Raw genomic sequence first — 14,827 nt, 5'->3', positions numbered from 1 at the left:
CACATTTTCTATTTCTTCCTGGTTCAGGCTTGGAAGGTTGTACTTTTTCTAAGAATTTGTCCATTTCTTCCAGGTTGTCCATTTTATTGGCATAGAATTGCTTGTAGTAGTCTTTTATGATCCTGTGTATTTCTGCAGCGTCAGTTGTAACTTCTCCTTTTCCATTTCTAATTTTTTTGATTTGAGTCCTCTCCCTTTTTTTCTTGAAGTGTCTGGCTAAGAGTTTATCAATTTTGTTTATCTTTGCTAAGAACCAGCTTTTAGTTTCATTGATCTTTGCTATTGTTTTCTTCATTTCTATTTCATTTATTTCTGCTCTGATATTTATGATTTCTTTCCTTCCAGTAACTGGGTTTTTCTTGTTCTTCTTTCTCTAGTGGCTTTAGGTGTAAGGTTAGGCTGTTTATTTGAGATTTTTCTTGTTTCTTGAGGTAGGATTGTATTGCTATAAACTTCCCTCTTAGAACTGCTTTTGCTGCATCCCATAGGTTTTGGGTTGTCGTGGTTTTGTTGTCATTTGTTTCTAGGTATTTTTTGATTTCCTCTTTGATTTCTTTGATGATCTCTTGGTTATTTACTAGCATATTGTGCAGCCTCCACGTGTTTGTGTTTTTTACAGTTTCTTTCCTATAACTGATTTCTAATCTCATAACATTGTGGTCGGAAAAGATGCTTGATATGGTTTAAATTTTCTTAAATTTACAGAGGCTTGATTTGTGACCCAAGATGTGATCTCTCCTGGAGAATGTTTCATGTGCACTTGAGAAGAAAGTGTATACTGCTGTTTTTGGATGAAATGTCCTAAAAACATCAATTAAGTCTATATGGTCTAATATGTCATTTAAGACTTGTGTTTTCGTATTAATTTTCTGTCTGGATGATCTATTCATTGGTGTAAGTGTAGTGTTAAAGTCCCCCACAATTATTGTGTTACTATCAATTTCTGATTTTATGGCTGTTAGCATTTGCCTTATATATTGCGGTGCTCCTATGTTGGGTGCATAAATATTTACAATTGTTGTGTCTTCTTCTAAGATCATTCTTCTCCTTGATCATTATGTAGTGTCCTTTTCTGTCTCTTGTAATAGTCTTTATTTTAAAGTCTATTTTTTCTGATATGAGTATTGCTATTCCTGCTTCTTTTGCTTTCAACTTGCATGGAATATCTTTGTCTACTCCCTCACTTTCAGTCTGTATGTGTCCATAGGTCTGAAGTGAGTCTCTTGTACACAGCATATATATGGGTCTTGTTCCTGTATCTATTCAGCTGGTCTGTGTCTTTTCGTTGGAATATAATCTATTTACATTTAAGGTAATTATTGATATGTATGTTCCTATTACCATTTTCTTAATTGTTTTGGGTTTGTTTTTGTGAGTCTTTTTCTTCTCTTGTGCTTCCCATATAGAGAAGTTCCTTTAGCATTTGTTGTAAAGCTGATTTGGTGGTACTGCATTCTCTTAGCTTTTGCTTATCTGTAAAGCTTTTGATTTGTCCATCGAATCTGAATGAGATCCTTGCCGGGTAGAGTAATCTTGGTTGTAGGTTTTTCCTTTTCATCACTTTACATGTATCCTGACACTCTATTCTGGCCTGCAGAGTTTCTGCTGAAAAATCAGCTGGTAACATTATGGGGATTCTCTTGTATGTTATTTGTTGCTTTTCCCTTGCTGCATTTAATATTTGTTTCTTTGCATTTAATTTTTGTTAGTTTGATTAATATGTGTCTCAGCATGTTTCTCCTTCGATTTATCCTGTATGGGACTCTGCATTTCCTGGACTTGTTTGACTATTTCCTTTGCCATGTTAGGGAAAGTTTTGACTATAATCCCTTCAAATATTTTCTCAGATCCATTCTCTTTCTCTTCCTCTTCTGGGACCCCTGTAGTTCAAATGTTGGTGCATTTAATATTGTCCCAGGTCTCTAAGACAGTCTTCATTTCTTTTCATTCTTTTTTATTTATTGTGCTCCACAGCCGATATTTCCACCATTCTATCTTCCAGTTCAGTTATCCGTTCTTCTGCCTCAGTTATTCTGCTATTGATTTCTTCAAGGGTATTTTTCATTTCAGGTATCATTTTGTTCATGACTGTTTGTTTGTTCTTTAGTTCTTCTAGGTCCTTGTTAAACATTTCTTGTATCTTCTCGATCTGTGCCTCCATTCTATTTCCAAGATCTTTGATCATCTTTACTATCACTACTCTGAACTCTTTTTCAGGTAGATTGCCTATTTCCTCTTCATTTATTTGGTCTTGTGAGTTTTTCCTTTGCTCCTTCATCTGCAATATATTTCTCTGTTGTCTCATTTTGTCTAACTTATTGTGTTTATGGTCTCCTTTCTGCAGGCTACAGGGTCATAGTTTTTCTTGCTTCTGCTGTCTGCCCCCTGGTGGGTGAGGTTGGTCCAGGGGCTTGTGTAAGCTTCCTGGTGAGAGGGACTGGTGCTTGCACTCTGGTGGGTGGAGCTGAGTCTTTTCCCTCTGATGGGTAGGGCTGCATCAAGTGGTGTGTTTTGGGGTGTCTGTGAACCTAGTATGACTTTAGGCAGTCTGTCTGCTGATGGGTGTGGTGGTGTTCCTGTCTTGCTGGTTGTTTGGCATGAGGTGTCCAGCACTGGACAACTGAACTGCAGGCAGTTCACTGGAGCCAGGTCTTGGTGCTGAGATGGATACCTCTGGGTGTGCACATGCTGATTAATATTCCCCTAGCCAAGGAATTCTTTGGCACTCCAGCAGACTGGATTTCATGCTCCCACCCTGGAGGCCCAGGCCTCATCCCTTGACAGGGAAATAAAAGCCTCCAAGCCACACAGCACAGCCAGAGAAAAAAAGAAGAAGAAAGAAAACAGACAAACCAAATCCAAGACAAATGATAAAAACAAAATCAAACAGAAACAAAGAAGCAGTCAGAAAAGAAAGAAAAAAAAACAAAGAAGACAAAAAACAAGAGAACAAACAAAGAACACAGAAATGAAAACAATGAATAAGGGCTAAACTAACAAAAACAAGAAATGAAAAACAACAAAAACAGAAAGCGAACTAAGAAAGAAAAAGAGCAAAGAAAACATAAAGCAAAGACATGAAATTATTAAAAAAGAACAAAAACAAGAAAAAAACAAAAAAGTAAAGTAAAAACAGAAAAATATATTTTACAAATAAAAAAATAAAAAATAGTAAAAACAACAACATCAACAACTGAACAAAATTAAACAAACAGAAAGGATAATAGTAATAAGAATCTTTTCCTGGGGCCTCATCTGTCAGTATCGTTGATACCATAGTGAGCCAGAGCCAACCCCTGCCTCCCCAGGAGGCCCTTCAATACCTCTAGGTAGGTCTCTGGACCTGCTGTGGGCACTGTAGGGCCAGCTCAAACTCTGAGCTGGCCCAAGTCCTACGTGTACTTGCCCCCAAAGTCCACAGCTGCTAAACTTAGACCGATCTCAGTTGTGGGAACACTTGTTGTCTATTCAGATATTCCACATATGCAGGATTTACCAAGCCAATCATTGGGATTTAATATGCAGCTTATGCAGCTGCACAGAGAGATTTCCATTCCTCTTCCTTAGTCGCACTGCCCCTGGGGCTCAGCTTTGGTTTTGGCCCCACCTCTCTGTGTGTGCCACCCTCAAGCATCTGTTCCCTGCCCAGGCGAGAGAGAGACTAAGCAGCAGTTGATTGGGGCACACTTACTCACTCAAGCCAGGGAGGGGTACAATGGCCCAACTGGGGTGTGCACGAAGGTGGAGGAGACTAGCAGGGAGTTGCAACAGACTGTGTTGTGCTCACTCTGGTGGGAGTCCCTCCCAGTGCTTGCGGAGGCAGGGGCTGGCATGTGGGGGTGGTGGGATCCCTGTCCCTTGCACACCACTCAACAATGGCACCTCCTTTCCTAGACAGATCCTGCTTCCTCTAGGAGCATTCCTGGCCATGGAGCCCCTCACTCCCATCTCCTCTGTTGTACCCGTGCAGCCAACAGCGGTCTTCTCCCTGGATCTTCTCTTTTAACCCCACGTTTTAGCACCCAGCTCCCACCAGCATTGGCAGATTCCTGTCTCAGGCAGGGGGGCCCAGGGCTGATTCCTGAGGAGGCTTTGGGCTGAGTGGCACTCAGGACCCCTGGAGCCTACAGGGGAGGAGGAGGCCTTAGCTTGAGGCACCAGTGAGCCTGCTCAGATGGGTGCCCTTCCCAGTGCCTGTGGATGTCAAAGCCTGTGGGTGGGGAAGAGGGTTACAATGGTGGCCCCGCCCCTTGTGCACCACTCAAAAATGACATCTTGCTTCTATGGTGTCCTGGGCTTTTTCCGCAAACCTTCCCAGTTGTGGAGCTCCTTACTCCTGACCCTTCAGGCTGTCTTTTTACAGCCAACAGCTGTCTCCTCCCTGGGTCCATGCTCCAAACCCCACTTTCCAGCACCCAGCTCCCCTCTGCAACAGGAGACACACGACTCAGCCTGGGGTCCACAGGGCTGTGGCACAGACCATGCACAGTTCTTACTTTGTCCTGCCTTCCACAGACCATCCGCTGCATTCTTCTTTGATCCCCCAAAGGTCCCTTTCTGTCCCAGCTGATTTCTCCCGCCATGAGGAGGTTTTTCTGATTGCGGGACCTCTCCTCACCTTCAGTTTTGTACCAGGGTTGCTGGTCCCTTTATTGCTTCCTCTTTTCTTTTTTTCTTTCTTTCATCCTACCCAGTGATGAGGGGATTTTTCTTATCCTTTTAGGTGTCCGAAGTCTTTCACTAATGTTCAGCAGGTGCTCTTTTGAGAATTGTTCCATTCGTTGATGTATTCTTTTTTTTTTTTTTTTTTTTGTGGTACGCGGGCCTCTCACTGCCACAGCCTCTCCTGCCATGGAGCACAGGCTCCGGATTCGCAGGCCCAGTGGCCATGGCCCACGGGCCCAGCCGCTCTGCGGCATGTGGGATCTTCCCAGACCGGGGCACGAACCTGAGTCCCTCACATTGGAAGGCAGACCCTCAACCACTGTGCCACCAGGGAAACCCCGTTGATGTATTCTTGATGTACTTGTGAGGAGAGTCGAGTTCCACATCCTCCTATTCTTCTATCTTGACTACTCCCCCTTGATTGACTTTTTAATGTAACTACTTTCCTTCTTTTTTCCTTCCTTCCTTCCACCTCATTTAATTTAGTTTTATTGTTCTTTTAAAAAAATTACTGACTTGAATATTTAGTTCCCAAATTTTATTCTTTCTTTTTTCCGATAAATTAATTTAAAGCAACAACTTCTATATAAGTGGGAAAGTTTGGGGGGACATAATTTTATGATATTCTCATGTTTCTAAATATATGGTTATTTTAGTTTTAATTTCTCCTAGTGATTTAATATTTATGTGAAGAGATATTTTGACTTTAGTTTGTAATTTGTAATTTTATTACACTGTTTGCTGCATACTGATTTCCAGTTTTAAACATTTTCTTGACATTTTCCTTTTACATAATCAATTTCTGTGACTGGTCTGTATGTGTTTGCAAAGATTATGTTAGTTATGCATACATATATGCATATATTATGTTGTATTTTCTCCAATATACTTAAATTTGTTATTCAAATCTCCTATATCATATTTATTCTGAGAGAACTGTGTTAATGTCTCCCACTAATTTTGTGGATTTTTCAATTTTTCCTTGCATCTCTATTTATCTTTATTATTTGTTTTATACACACACTATATTAACATCATTAGAGAAATAAAAGAGAAAATAGAATCTATTTTACAAGAGCATGCTGCAAATTACTCATTTCCAAGATATATCTACATCTATATCTGTATCTATATCTATCTATCTATAAAGAGAGAGCCTATTTTTTAGATAAACTCTTAGTGATCTTGGAAACAAGGCATCAATTATCCAAATTTAAAAAGTATTAAAATTTATAAATTGACCATGAAGCAGAATGGTCACAACTAAAAAAGTGAAATATATGTGCGTGTGTGAGTGTGTGTGTGTGTGTGTATACATATATATATATAGAGAGAGAGAGAGTTAGCAAAATTTCATAGTCTACTTTTACTTTTCATAAATGTTAAAAATTTACTTTTCTCCAGACAAATAGCACAAAGAGAACATGGATATAAGTAGTTAAGATATTGACTATCAGAAGAGAAGATGTAATTTGCTGATTAGGAGAGCCAGTCTGGGTACTGAGTGGTTGAACTGGAAGCATTCACCTCTTAAAACCTCAGTTTCTTCACGTGTACTGTGGTATTATAAACGCAGCCCCTTTATACATCATTAGAAGGTTTATGTGAGATGGGAGACTGCATGAAGAGCATTATCTCAGTTCTGGACAAAAGGAAGCACTTAATAAATGTTAATCATCAATCCCATAAACTATGCAAAGCATTTATGATAAAGATTTAATTGTCTTAAAAGGTTCTTATCAATCAATTAAAAATGTACAAACACATCAAAGAAAAATGAGCAGATGAATGACAATTCAAAAACGAAGGACAAATTGAATATAAGCATATGGAGAACTGTGTACATAATAAACATGTAATAACAAATAAATAAGTGAATAAACAAATAAATAATGTTACAACAACAAAATTAAAACTACAGTTAAACTCAAGAGAACTCAAATCTCCATGGCATTTTAATTCAGAAAAAGTGAATCTTGGTTCTTATTTTATCCTCTGAAACACAGAAATCTTGGCTTCTTTGGCAGAGTTTCGTATTTGGGTTGGGGGGGTAATTAGGTTAGCTTAATCATAAACTAAACTAGAAGGGAAAATAGTTTATATACTTTTTACTTCGATGGCAACTCTAATCAATATTAAGCTCCACACATTTATTAAGAAGTCCTACTTTCTGTCCCTTGGTGCTAAGGTACCTCCTAATATATTCTTTGACAGGCAGCTTGAGACTTCTAGGTGTCTAAACTCATGTGAAAATGGAATAACATGCACTTTTGCTCCTTTTCATGTATTGTATTAAAAATAATTCAAGAAGGTGTTTGAGAATACTTGGGCAACAACAAACAAACAGTCTGTAAAGTAAAGCCTTATTCTTCATATACATGACTTCTTCCTCTCCTGTGCCTCTATACTCTCACCATCTCTACACAAACAGACTTTCCCAGATAGGAAATGGTCCGCAGGAAGTGTCTAGGGCCTCTTGTTGGGTTGAAAGATGTGGTGGCCTGAATTCATGTGGATGACAAAGATAGGAGACTGAGGTTAAAATGCTTTAAGAGACAGCAGCATATTTAAATATTTTATATTCTTTTCTTGTGTTGGGAATAAGGGCAATTTTGTATTCATTTTTTTTTCTACAGTGATATTTATCATTTGTATAATTTTAAAAAGACTAAATAAGGAAAAGATTATATAAAAGGATAGGGGATAGGCTTCCCTGGTGGCGCAGTGGTCAGGAATCCACCTGCCAATGCAGGGGACACGGGTTCGAGCCCTGGTCCAGGAAGATCCCACATGCTGTGGAGCAAATAAGCCCGTGAACCACAACTACTGAGCCTGCGCTCTAGAGCCCGTAAGCCACAACTACTGAAGCCCACGCACCTAGAGTCCGTGCTCCACAACAAGAGAAGCAACCGCAATGAGAAGCCCGCACACCAAAACAAAGAGTAGCCCCTGCTTGCCGCAACTAGAGAAACCCTGCATACAGCAATGAAGACCAAACACAGTTAAAAATAAAATAAATAAATTTATACATTAAAAAAAAGAAACTGCAGTTTCAAAGCCCATCTTTAAAAGCCTAAAAAACAAAAGATAGGGGATCTACACACATTGTTAATTATTGGTTTCAATATACAATATTTGCATTTCATTACTTGTCTTTCAATTACCAGCAAAATGATACATGTTTTAATTTTTTATCATGCTGAGGTCACTGGCATAAAATGCATGATGACTAACTACAGTAACACCAAATCGTCATATTGTTGTAAAAATATTTGGATAGTTCATTCTTGATTACCATTCCCCAAAACATAATGATCAACATCAGTGGATTAATGCCTTATATTAATAATACATGATTTAAGGACTTCACTTGGAATTATACTAACATATAAAAATGTGGGGAGGGAATTCCCTGGCAGTCCAGTGGTTAGGATTCTGGGCTTTCACAGCTAGGGGCCCAGGTTTGACCCCTGGTCAGGGAACAAAGATCCTGAAAGCTACACAGCTTGGCCAAAAAAAAAGAAAGAAAGAAAGAAAGAAAAAAGTGGGAAGGATATCTTTAGTCATATAAGCAAATTTGTAGATTGCTTTTAAATAAAAAATATCAGACTTCTGATTTCAGCCCTGACATGTAAAGGAGCTTGGAAGTAGTCACTGCCATCCTTACAAGAAGAAAAATCTGAACAAAGTGAAAGTTAACAGCTTCCTTTGGACACATCAGAGAACTGAGGTCACAGGACAAGCCACCCCAAAGTCTGGAGATACAGGAGAATATGGAGAGAAACACCTGAGTTATACTTTCAATAGCAGAAGCTGCTGGAGCCATAAACTAGTCAGAACACTCAAAGGGTACTTTTGACAAATTGCTGGAGGCTGAGTATGGAATAGCAGAAAATCAAGGGACTGTTGAGGGAGATGCCGCCTTGGAGTGACTCATACTTTTGTACATTTTACCTCCAGAAACATCACCTGGTATTCATGATAAAGATCTAAGAAAGATTCCCTAGAGGTTCTAGTGGAAGGTCTGTTTGGGGGTATTAATTGTGATGAATTACTCCCAGAGCCCTCTCTCTGACAAAGGAAGCCCTACTCTCCAAGGAAGATTTTACCTGGACCTTATCCCAGCTGGTAAAAATTGTTCCTCCCACTGTAGATCCCTCTAGCCTTCCTGTATCACAATAATGGGGTTAAAAACAACAACAACAACAAAGCAAAACAAACAAACAAAAGAAAACAGGCTTTGTCATTGGAAAAAAAAAAGACAACTGTGCAGATCATAGTTCAGAGACACAAGCTGGTAAAACACTGAGATTTAATCATGATATCATAAAATGATTCCCTTCCCCATACCTGACCACTACAACAATAGGGCCTCTGTAGAACAACAGTGAATTACAGTGGAAAAATCTGAAAAACACAGACTCTTCGAAGAATCTTAAACAGGAAGCCCAAAATCAAGAGAGGAGACAAAACCAAGGACACTAGAGGAATTTGAAACCCTTGACCACCCCCCCCCCACCACTGGCAAGAGCACACATTAAATACTGGCCAACTTCCATCCAGTTTAATATAAATTCTCACACCCAAGGCCTAGCTACCTCAGCTCCTATTACCTGACACAAGTCTAGCTTTCAACAAAAAAGTACAAGAAATGCCAAAAGGCAGGAATAAAAGCAACAGACAAAGGCTCAGGTATGACACAGATGTTGGAATTATCAGAGAGGGCATTTAAAATAACTATGATTAATATGTTTAAGGGCTCTAATGGAAAAAGTAGAAACATGCAAGCCCAGATGGACTGTAAGAAGAAAGATGGAATTTCTAAGAAAGAATCAAAAGGAGGGCTCCCCTGGTGGCGCAGTGGTTGAGAGTCTGCAGGGCACACGGGTTCGTGCCCTGATCTGGGAAGATCCCACATGCCGCGGAGCGGCTGGGCCCGTGAGCCATGGCCGCTGAGCCTGCGTGTCTGGAGCCTGTGCTCTGCAACGGGAGAGGCCACAACAGTGAGAGCCCTGTGTACCACAAAAAAAAAAAAAAAAAAAAAAAAGAATCAAAAGGAAATGCTAGAAATCTAAAAATAAGAACAAAATTGAAGAGCACTTTTAATGGGCTTATTAGCACCCTAGGCATGGTCAAGGAAAGGATCAGTGAGCCTGAGGAGAGGACAACAGAAGCCTCCCAAACTGAAATGTAAAGAGAATGAAAATAAACAGTGGGACCATTTCAAAAAGTGTAACATACACATAATTGAAATACCAGAAAGAGAAGGAAGAGAACACAGAGCAGAAGAAATATCTGAAGTGAGAATGAGAAGTTTCCAACATTAATGAAAGACATAACACATAACAGATCCAGGAAGCTCAGAGAACACCAGGAAGGATAAACACTGAAAAACCAAAGGCAAACTGTATGTAGGCATATCATATTCAAACTGCAGCAAAAACAAACAAACAAAGAGAAAAATCTTGAAAGAAGGCAGAGGAAGAGAAAAACCCTTTCCCATAGAGGAAAAAGGATACTTCTGTCAGAAATCATGTAAGCAAGAAGAGGGTGGAGTGAACTATTTAACACTCTGAGAGAAGAAAACTCTTTACCCTGGAATTCCACATGCAGTGAAATTATCATTCAAATGTGAAGGAGAAATAAAATGCTTTTGAGCTAAACAAAAATTGAGGAAATTTATCAGCAACAGGCCTGCCATGCCAGAAATGTTAAACAAAGTTCTTTAGGGAAAAGGAAAATTATATAGGTCAGAAATTTGGAGTGACAAGAAGAAAAGAAGAGCATCAAAGAAGTTATAAATGAATATAAAATATTTTATTTTTCTTATCCTTAATTGATCTAAAAGATAACTATTTCTTTAAAGTAATAACAGTAGCAATGTATTGAATGATTATAGCACATGGATAAATGAAGTGGATGATAGCAATGTCATAAGGAAATTAGAAATATTAAGTTATAAGATACCTGCATTATTTGTGAAGCAATATACTGATATTTGAAGATGAATTTATTTATATTAGTCAAAATATATATTAAAATTTAAAGAAAACCTTAAAAACATTTTAAAAGAAATATAATTGATATGCTAAGAAAGGAGACCAATGGAATTATATAAAATGCTCAAAACACAAAAGGCAGAAGAGAGAAAAAAAAGAAACAAAGAACAAATGCAATGAACAGAAAATAGTTACAAAGATCATAAATATTAATCCAAATATGTCAATAATCACTTTAAATGGGAATAGTATAAATATACCAAGTAAAAGACAAGGAAAAACATGTTGGATTAAAAAGCAATACACATTTCTCCAAAGAATATATACAGACAGTCAATAAACACATGAAAGAATGCTGAACATCACTAATCATTAGAGAAATGCAAATCAAAACTACAATGAAGTATCACCTCACACCAGTCAGAATGGCCATCATCAAAAAATCTGCAAACAATAAATGCTGGAGAGGGTGTGGAGAAAAGGGAACCCTCTTGCACTGTTGGTGGGAATGTAAATTGATACAGCCACTATGGAGAACAGTATGGAGGTTCCTTAAAAAACTAAAAGTAGAACTACCATACTACCCAGCAATCCCAGTGCTGGGCATATACCCTGAGAAAATCATAATTCAAAAAGAGTCATGTACCACAATGTTCATTGCAGCTCTATTTACAATATCCAGGACATGGAAGCAACCTAAGTGTCCATCAACAGATGAATGGATAAAGAAGATGTGGCACATATATACAATGGAATATTACTCAGCCATAAAAAGAAATGAAATTGAGTTATTTGTAGTGAAGTGGAATGACCTAGAGTCTGTTATACAGAGTGAAGTAAGTCAGAAAGAGAAAAACAAATATCGTATGCTAACACATATATATGGAATCTAAAAAAAAAATTGTTATGAAGAACCTAAGGGCTGGACAGGAATAATGACGTAGATGTAGAGAATGGACTTGAGGACATGGGGAGGGAGAAGGGTAAGCTGGAACGAAGTGAGAGAGTGGCATGGACTAATATATACTACCAAATGTAAAATAGATAGCTAGTGGGAAGCAGCTGCATAACACAGGGAGATCAGCTCAGTGATTTGTGACCACCTAGAGGGGTGGGATAGGGAGGGTGGGAGGGAGAGGCAAGAGGGAGGAGATATGGGGATATATGTATATGTATAGCTGATTCACTTTGTTATAAAGCAGAAACTAACACACCATTGTAAAGCAATTATACTCCAATAAAGATGTTTAAAAAAAAAGAACACAACTGGGACTTCCCTCATGGTCCAGTGGTTAAGACTCCATGCTCCCAATGCAGGGGGCCCGGGTTCCATCCTGGTCAGGGAACTAGATCCCACATGCTGCAACTAAGAGCCCACATGCTGCAGCTAAAAGTTCCTGCATGCTGCAAGTAAAGATCCCACATGCCACAACTAAAGATCCCATATGCTGCAACGAAGATCCTGTGTGCTGCAACTAAGGCCTAGTGCAGCCAAATAAGTAAAAAATAAAAACAAACAAACAAAAACAAAACACACAACTATATGTTGTCTACCAAAATAAATAAATAAATAAAAACCCTATAAAGTCACAGATTAAAGTATAGGGATGGAGAAAAATATATCATACTGTACTGAGTTGAATAGTGTCCCCCCCAAATTCATATGCACTCTGAACCTCAGAATATGACCTTGCTTGGAAATAGTCTTCGCAGATGTAATTAATTAAGATGAGGCTATACTGGATTAGGTGGCCCCTAAATCCAAAGACTGGTATCTTCATAAGGACATGTGGATACACAGGACACAGGGACTAACAGAGAATACCCTATGAAGATGGAGGCAGAGGGGAGCAAAGCAGCTATAAGCCAAGGAGCCCCACGGATTGCCAGCCGCACCAGTAAAGTGAGCACAGTCCTGCTGACATCTTAATCTCAGACTCCTGGCCTCTAGAACTGTGGGAGAATACATTTCTGTTGTTTGAAACCACCAGCTTGTAGTAATTTGTTATAGCAGCCCTAGGAAACTGATACATGTGCTAACCATCATTAAAATATACCTAGAGGAGCTATAGTAATTTCAGGCAAGTAGACTTCAGAAGAAGGACAATTATCATGGATAAAGAGGGGGATTATATAATGATAAAGAGGTCAGTTTTCCAAGACATAACACTCCCCGCCTTTAGAGCCAAGAACAGTCTATGGAGACATGAGGACTAAACATCATGTGGTATTCTGAACAGAAGCCTGGGACAGAAAGAGAACATACATGAAACTATGACAATCCGAGCAAAGGGTGGACTTTACTTATATGATGAATCAATGTTGGCTCATTAATTGTAACAAATATACCTACCATGTAAGATGTTAATAATAGGAGAAATTTGATGTGATTTACATTGGAACTGTCTACACCCTAAAATTTTTCTGTCAATTTAAAACCATGACTTGATAATTTAAGAAAAAATTAGAAATGTCTCATAACATTTATGAAACATTTTACCTTAATAAATGTATTGTATTTAAAAAACAACTGACTATATATATATATATATATATATATATATATTTTTTTTTTTTTTTTTTTTTTTTTTTGCGGTATGTGGGCCTCTCACTGTTGTGGCCTCTCCTGTTGCAGAGCACAGGCTCCGGACGCGCAGGCTCAGTGGCCATGGCTCACGGGCCTAGCTGCTTGGCGGCATGTGGGATCTTCCCGGACCGGGGCACGAACCCGTGTCCCCTGCATCGGCAGGCAGACTCTCAACCACTGCGCCACCAGGGAAGCCCCTGACAATATTTTTAACTCACCAAATACTCACAGATTCGAAAATATAACTAACATTTATGTTGGTGTTCCGAATTGGTCACTATCATACTCTGCTCATGTGAAGAAAACTGTTATATCTTTTGGGAAAAAGAATTGATGATATTTACAGAGATTTTTTTTTTCCCCAACAATGTACATACCATTTGACTAAGTAATTCCATTTCTTGAGATGTTTCAAAAGGAAAGTGTCAAAATGGAAACAAAGGTTTGGGCCCCAAGATATCAGAAGTGAGACTTACTTATAATATTAAATATTGAATATGACATGCCTTGTCTAATGTCTTGACAGCTAACATTTTCTTAGTAGAAGGCCACTTGGTTTTTAATACCTTATCTTTACAGGATATATGTCAAGAGCTAAGCAGAGCTAGAGAGAACTGGGTGGCTAGTTTTGGAAGCAGCTGATTAAGACAAGCAATTGTTTAAGACAAGCCACAGTGAAAGTAACCACCAAGACTTGAACAACAAACTGAGATTGATCATAAAGCAAGAGGCAATAGAGGAGAAGTACCAGCCCCCCAGGTTTTGTTTTCCCCGCAGCAGTGCCAAGTGAGGGCTGGGTAGATCATCTCGGACAGGTGGGTCATCTCTGCCCAAGGACCCCCAAATAAGCGGCTCCTGACATTTTGTGTATGTACCCAGAGGCCAAGAAGATGGAGGCAGGAAGGGCTAGAAGTGGGAAAGTACTGAGCCCTGAGTCAGGGTGAAGAAGTGTTCTCAAAGTCACCCACTTGTGATGAGCAGGGGAGGCCCCTAGGGAAGGCCTCCAAGTGGAGGTCCCTGGGTTAGGAACACTGCTATGTCAGAGAGCATGGTCAGTAGGGCCTGAGTACTGGACAGAGCCCCCCAGAGACTGCAGCACGCTGGCTGTCAGCACCGCTGGTATGGGGAGAGCAGGTCCCTGGGAGGCTTGCCTTCTGAGCTTTGTAACTACTTGTGGTCGGGCCTGAAAAATCACACATGGAATTCTGGCCTGGAGCTAGAGTCCTCAAAATGTGTATCTATTAAAAGACAACTTTCCTGTTGCTGTTTGCATAGGAAAAATATATTTATGTTCCCAAGGACAGTATGTATTTTTAACAAAATGATAGGTGGTCAAAACTTTTAAGTAACATTCCTCTCACGATGGGCAGAACACTAAAATCCTATGGAGATGTTTTGAAACAAGTGCCAAGAATCAAAAAGGGGTGGACGTTAGAGAGATGCCATGTGACTGAGTGCAAAGCAGCTGTAGTTAAAAAACACACTCATTTGGTGCACAGGAAGCAATGTTATAATCATGGAGATGGTTAGGAAATTAATCAGGAGTTTCAGGTGGATATGTACTACAGTACAATCT

Source organism: Hyperoodon ampullatus, assembly GCF_949752795.1.
Source record: "Hyperoodon ampullatus genome assembly, chromosome: 3".
Taxonomy (NCBI): Eukaryota; Metazoa; Chordata; class Mammalia; order Artiodactyla; family Ziphiidae; genus Hyperoodon; species Hyperoodon ampullatus.
The sequence above is the reverse complement of the archived record's forward strand: the minus strand, read 5'-3'. Positions refer to the sequence as shown.